Source organism: Phoca vitulina, unplaced genomic scaffold, assembly GCF_004348235.1.
Source record: "Phoca vitulina isolate PV1807 unplaced genomic scaffold, GSC_HSeal_1.0 scaffold89, whole genome shotgun sequence".
In the NCBI taxonomy this organism is placed as follows: domain Eukaryota; kingdom Metazoa; phylum Chordata; class Mammalia; order Carnivora; family Phocidae; genus Phoca; species Phoca vitulina.
The window spans coordinates 3,684,641-3,690,431 of record NW_022589792.1 but is presented as its reverse complement, the minus strand read 5'-3'; positions in this window follow the sequence as shown (position 1 = coordinate 3,690,431).

Genomic DNA, 5,791 nt, shown 5'->3' with positions numbered 1-5,791 from the left:
AGAAGAAGAAGAAGAAGAAGAAGAAGAAGAAGAAGAAGAAGAAGAAGAAGGGGAAAGAAGAAGAAGAAGAAAGAAGAAGAAGAAGGAAGAAGAAGGAGGAGGAGAAGGAGAAGAGAAGGAGAAGGAGAAGGTGAAGAAGATAATAGGAAGGGAAAAATGAAGGGGGGGAATCGGAGGGGGAGATGAACCATGAGAGACGATGGACTCTGAGAAACAAACTGAGGGTTCTAGAGGGAAGGTGGGTGGGGCGATGGGTTAGCCTGGTGATGGGTATTAAAGAGGGCACATACTTCATGGAGCACTGGGTGTTATATGCAAATAATGAATCATGGAACACTATATCAAAAACTAATGATGTATGGTGATAAACATAACATAATAAAATAAAATTTAAAAAAAACAAATGATGTATTGTATGTTGAATAACATAACATAATAAAATTAAATTAAAAAAAGAAATGAGATTATTTTAATAAAGTAATACAAAGGCCCTGATTCCCTGACAGTGGCTTGAGCAAATATTTTCTGACTTTGCGCTTGACATGCTCCTAAGCTCCCTGTTACATACAGAAGGAACCAACTGACCCAGCAGACCTCAAATTCGTCACCTGCTTCTTGCTCTTCAATGCCAGTGGCCACTTCTCCCAAGCTTTCAGTGGCCACTCCTTCCAGATGATGAGAGGTCATTATTTAACTGTTTCACAGCGACTGGCACCCCACCCCTTAACACTAATGGGATTTTCACTGCCTGTAGAGCCCTCACCAGACCCCACTGACCAATCCCTGATGACCATTTCATTGAGGATCTGTGGTCTGCAACCACTCCTGGTACTATTTTCTATTTCAGTGAGGGTTCTTAGTTCCAAAAAAATAGAAACCCACTCCAAATACTTCATGCTAACCATGAATTTATTTATTTTTTTTAATTTTATTATGTTATGTTAGTCACCATACAATACATCATTGGTTTTTGATGTGGTGATCCACGATCCACTGTTTTCGTATAACACCCAGTGCTCCATGCAGTACGTGCCCTCCTTAATACCCATCATCGGGCTAACCAATCCCCCCTCCCCCCTCCCCTCTAAAACCCTGTTTGTTTCTCAGAGTCCATAGTCTCTCATGGTTCATCTCTCCCTCCAATTCCCCCCCCATTTTTCCCTTCCTTCTCCTAATGTCTTCCATGCTATTCCTTATGTTCCACAAATAAGTGAAACCATATGATAATTGACTTTCTCTGCTTGACTTATTTCACTTAGCATAATCTCCTCCAGTCCCATCCATGTTGATGTAAAAGTTGGGTATTCATCCTTTCTGATGGCTGAGTAATATTCCATTGTATATATGGACCACATCTTCTTTATGCATTCATCTGTTGAAGGGCATCTCGGCTCTTTCCACAGTTTGGCTATTGCGGACATTGCTGCTATGAATATTGGGGTGCATATGGCCCTTCTTTTCACTACATCTGTGTCTTTGGGGTAAATACCCAGTAGTGCAATTGCTGGGTCATAGGGTAGCTCTATTTTTAAATTTTTGAGGAACCTCCACACTGTTTTCCAAAGTGGCTGTACCAAATTGCATTCCCACCAACAGTATAAGAGGGTTCCCCTGTCCATTTTTGCCATTCTAACTGGTGTAAGGTGGTATCTCAATGTGGTTTTGATTTGGATTTCCCTGATTAACCATGAATTTATAATGGATATCAATATCTCAGAGACTCCAGGAGTTTATATAAACAGGAGTAGGGCCCCAAATGAAACTTCAGAAATAATGTAGAGAAAACCCTGTCAGCAGTGTCGGGCACTGTGATACTCAGGGGTACTGTTTGAGACTCTCTGCTATAGAAATCAAGAATACAAATGGGACACATGAAACTCATCAGATGTGTTAAGTGTAGATAGGTTACTAGCTTACAAGACAGAGGTAAAATTCATAAGATATGTTAAATAAAATTGAGTAAGCAGATCGTATATGTGTTAGACATGGAAAGTGATATTCTGATTCACTGCATATATACAAAGCATACAAAGCATTCAGTGTTCATGCGGTCTTCATTCAGCCACCCATCAGTAACACCAATTTGGACCCAAATGTCTTGTGCCCCGAAAACACCATGGCCACTCAGCAGGCTACTTGGCAAGCTATGGTTGTGGTGAGGTGTATTGTCCCTGCATCTCTCCAGAAGAGCAAGTATATGTCATTGGTCCTTCTGTCTGCGGACCGCTCGCTCAAACCTCAGCTCTGTCCTCGCAATCACATTGGCAGCAGGGAAGCATGACATGGAGGGAAAGAGATAAGACCTACAAACATTCTATATCCTATGAGTCAGCTTGATCTGTCTACTCACACCCTAAGTGTGCTAATTTACTCCATCTCTCCTCTTATTTCTCACTGTGTGTGTTTGTTTTGAGAGCGTGTGTGTGTGTGTGTGTCTGTGTGTGTGCGCGCGCGCACAGGAGCAAGCGGGGTGGGGGCAGAGGGAGAGAGAATCTTAAGCAGGCTCCGCACTGGGCGTGATGCAGGGCTCCATCTCACAACCCTGAGATCATGACCTGAGCCAAAATCAAGAGTCGGACGCTTAACCAAATGAGCCACCCAGGCCCTCCTCTCACTGCGTGTTTTAAATTATTTAGTAAACCATGTGATTTAAGCATTTCGGTTTGGTCTGTGAGCCTTTCTATTCCGTGACCTCCAGTGTGGCTTGCCCAGTGATGCAACCGGAGGCTATCTTGGCATTAAGGCAATTTCCCACACGCACAGACACCACAGCCTGTGAGCGGATGGGCCAACCTGGGTGCTAGATGCTAACTCTTGACTGTCTAGCAAGGGCATCCCTGGAAAACCTTGTGTGCCTGCTTCTACCCTCGCCTGAAATTCTTGCTCTCTGCACTGCCGGATTGGGATCCAGGTGAGGCTGCATCTGTTTGGTGGAGCCTAGACCTTTGCTACAGGAGAGGAAGGAAAGGCAGGATCTGACTTCTAGAGTGAGAAGCACAGACAGTGATAAGAGGAGCGAGGCACTCAAAGAAAGACAAGTATTCTCTACAGCTGATCTGGTCTGCCCTCCTTCTCTCTGCATACATGCAGACAGGGATAGATGATGGAAGGCTGCCCACCAACATCAAACCTGGTTGTTTCTGGAAGGTGAGCTTTTGCATTATTTATTGTTTTCTTATTTAGACTTGACTATATTACAGTAGTCCCTTCTTATCTGCACAAGATAGGTCCAAGACCCCCAGTGGAAGCCTGAACCCACAGACAGTACCGAACCCTATACATACTATGTTTTTCCTATACATACATACCTATGATAAAGTTTCATTTGTAAATCAGGCACAGTAAGAGGTGAACAACAACAACTAATAATAAAATAGAACAGTTACAACAGTATACGGTAATGAAAGTTATGTGAATGTGGTCTCTCTCTCAAAATATCTTGTTGTACCATACCCACCCTTATTCTTCTTGTGATGATGTGAGATGACAAAATGCCTACGTGATGAGGTGAAGTGAGGTAGATGACACAAGCATTGCGATGTAACGTGAGGCTATTATTGATCTTCTGATGACTTCCAGACCATGGGCAACTGAAAACATGGAAAGTGAAACCACAGATAAGAGTGGAATACTGTACTGGGGAGGTTTGGTGTCAGGCCTAAAATTAAGGTCCAGTATTATGTGCTGCCTTGAAATCTGGGGGAAACTGGGATGGCCTTGAATGACCTAACCGTGGGTTTGCCTCCCCACTCTGCTCCCACGGAAAAGATCTGCTATCCAAACAACCCTCCTTATCATGGAGACCAGATGCAATTGCTGCTAATTCCTGAGTATCGGGCTTTGGTGCTCTGCCAGCCTGCAGAATGATGCAGACAAGCCAACTACATCTTCCCGGTGGGGTGGGGTGGGGGGAGCCAGGAGGCACCTCTTCCTCTTGTTACTACGAAGCCTGCCTCCTACAGCTCCCGGCTATTCACTCTGTTCCCAAGTGCAACCCTATGGGGCCCCGTGTGGCATGTGGCATCCTCCTTCCCTGGACTATGAATATATGCGGCGAATAAACTTCTGTGGATATCATCCGTCTGGTGTCAGATGTCATGTGTTTGACTGTCCCCGCAAATGGCAGGCAGGAATCCCAACCTCAGCAAAGAAGTGCAGAAGAGGCCATCAAAGCAGGAGGGAATATAAATCATAAAACTTGTTAAAGCACCATTGGGACAGACTAATCAGAATTTCAAATATGTTTACCCTTCGACCCAGTTCCAGTGAATTATCCTGTAGAAATATTTACACAGGATCTCAGTGTCAAAATACATAAGGCTGTTCATTGCAGCATTTTTTGCTATAAGATAAAACTGGAAGCAGCCTACATGTGCATCAGTAAGGGACTGAATAAGTACTTCCATATAGTGCAATATGGTGAAGTCATTAAAATTGAAGTGGTAAAACAATACTGAATGATGCAGAAATAATTTCACAATGTATTTTACAATAGCTACTCAAAATATGCCAGTGTTATGAGTTAATTAGGCAGCAACATCCTATTTTTATCCCATAGCATTTATCTATTCCCAAACTTGCCCTGCACCAACTCTCTGATTTTATTCCCTAGAATTGTTTCCATAAACATGTGTTTTTTAACAAATAAAGAGAAGAAAATCAAATTTTGTTAATGCCATGGATGTATATTTTTTCCCTGAAGAGTAAATGGATTGGCAGGATTTTAAATGTGAGAAAATTAAGATTGAGTAAAATTAATCAGTCTGACATGAAATCACCAAACACAGAGAAGGTATATCTTAAACACTTGTTGGATGGATGGATGAGTGGATGGATGGACGGGTAGATGGATGAATGATGGAAGGATGGATGGATAAATAAATGTGAAAACCAGGTTCCATGCACCTATTACTAAATATAGCTTATTAATTCAATAAGTATCTTTGGACCTGAATTCCCAAATGCAATAAGAATATATCATATGGTTTCACTTATTTGTGGAACATAAGGAATAGCATGGAGGACATTAGGAGAAGGAAGGGAAAAATGAAGGGGGGGAAATCGGAGGAAGAGATGAACCATGAGAGACTATGGACTCTGAGAAACAAACTGAGGGTTTTAGAGGGGAGGGAGGTGGGGGGATGGGTTAGCCTGGTGATGGGTATTAAGGAGGGCACGTACTGCATGGAGCACTGGGTGTTATATGAAAACAATGAATCATGGATCACTACATCAAAAACTAATGATGTATTGTATGGTGACTAACATAACATAAAATAAAATTTTAAAAAAACAGTATATTTCTGAAACTAACTTTAAAAAAGAATATAATAGTATACTTAAGGTAATATAAAAAAGACTGGATAATGAATATCTTTGCAGGATTTGCCTCAGCTCCTTATACCCTAAAGGTTTAAATCATTTTCAATCCTGCTTAATACACCAAGCATTTGAAGCTACTTTGAATTTCTTATTCCTTAGTTTTCCCGGAAGGTGGCGGTATGATGTAAAGACTAAGTTCTCTATCTAGGTCCAAATAGGATTTAACCATCTTCATCATCACCGTCATTGTCAATAAAATTATATTGCTAAGGGATCTTGTTTGTGCCTTGGCATAATATTATTTTTAAATCTTATTTCAGAACAAAATCAGAAAGAGTTAGGAACCTTGAATTATTTTTTCCTACTTTATTTTGGTGACATAACCAAATAAGGGAGGGATTATGTTAGGTCAGACTCCCTAGGCTTGTGATTTACTGGGCACTGCTCTCAGGAGAGAGAGAATAAGGAA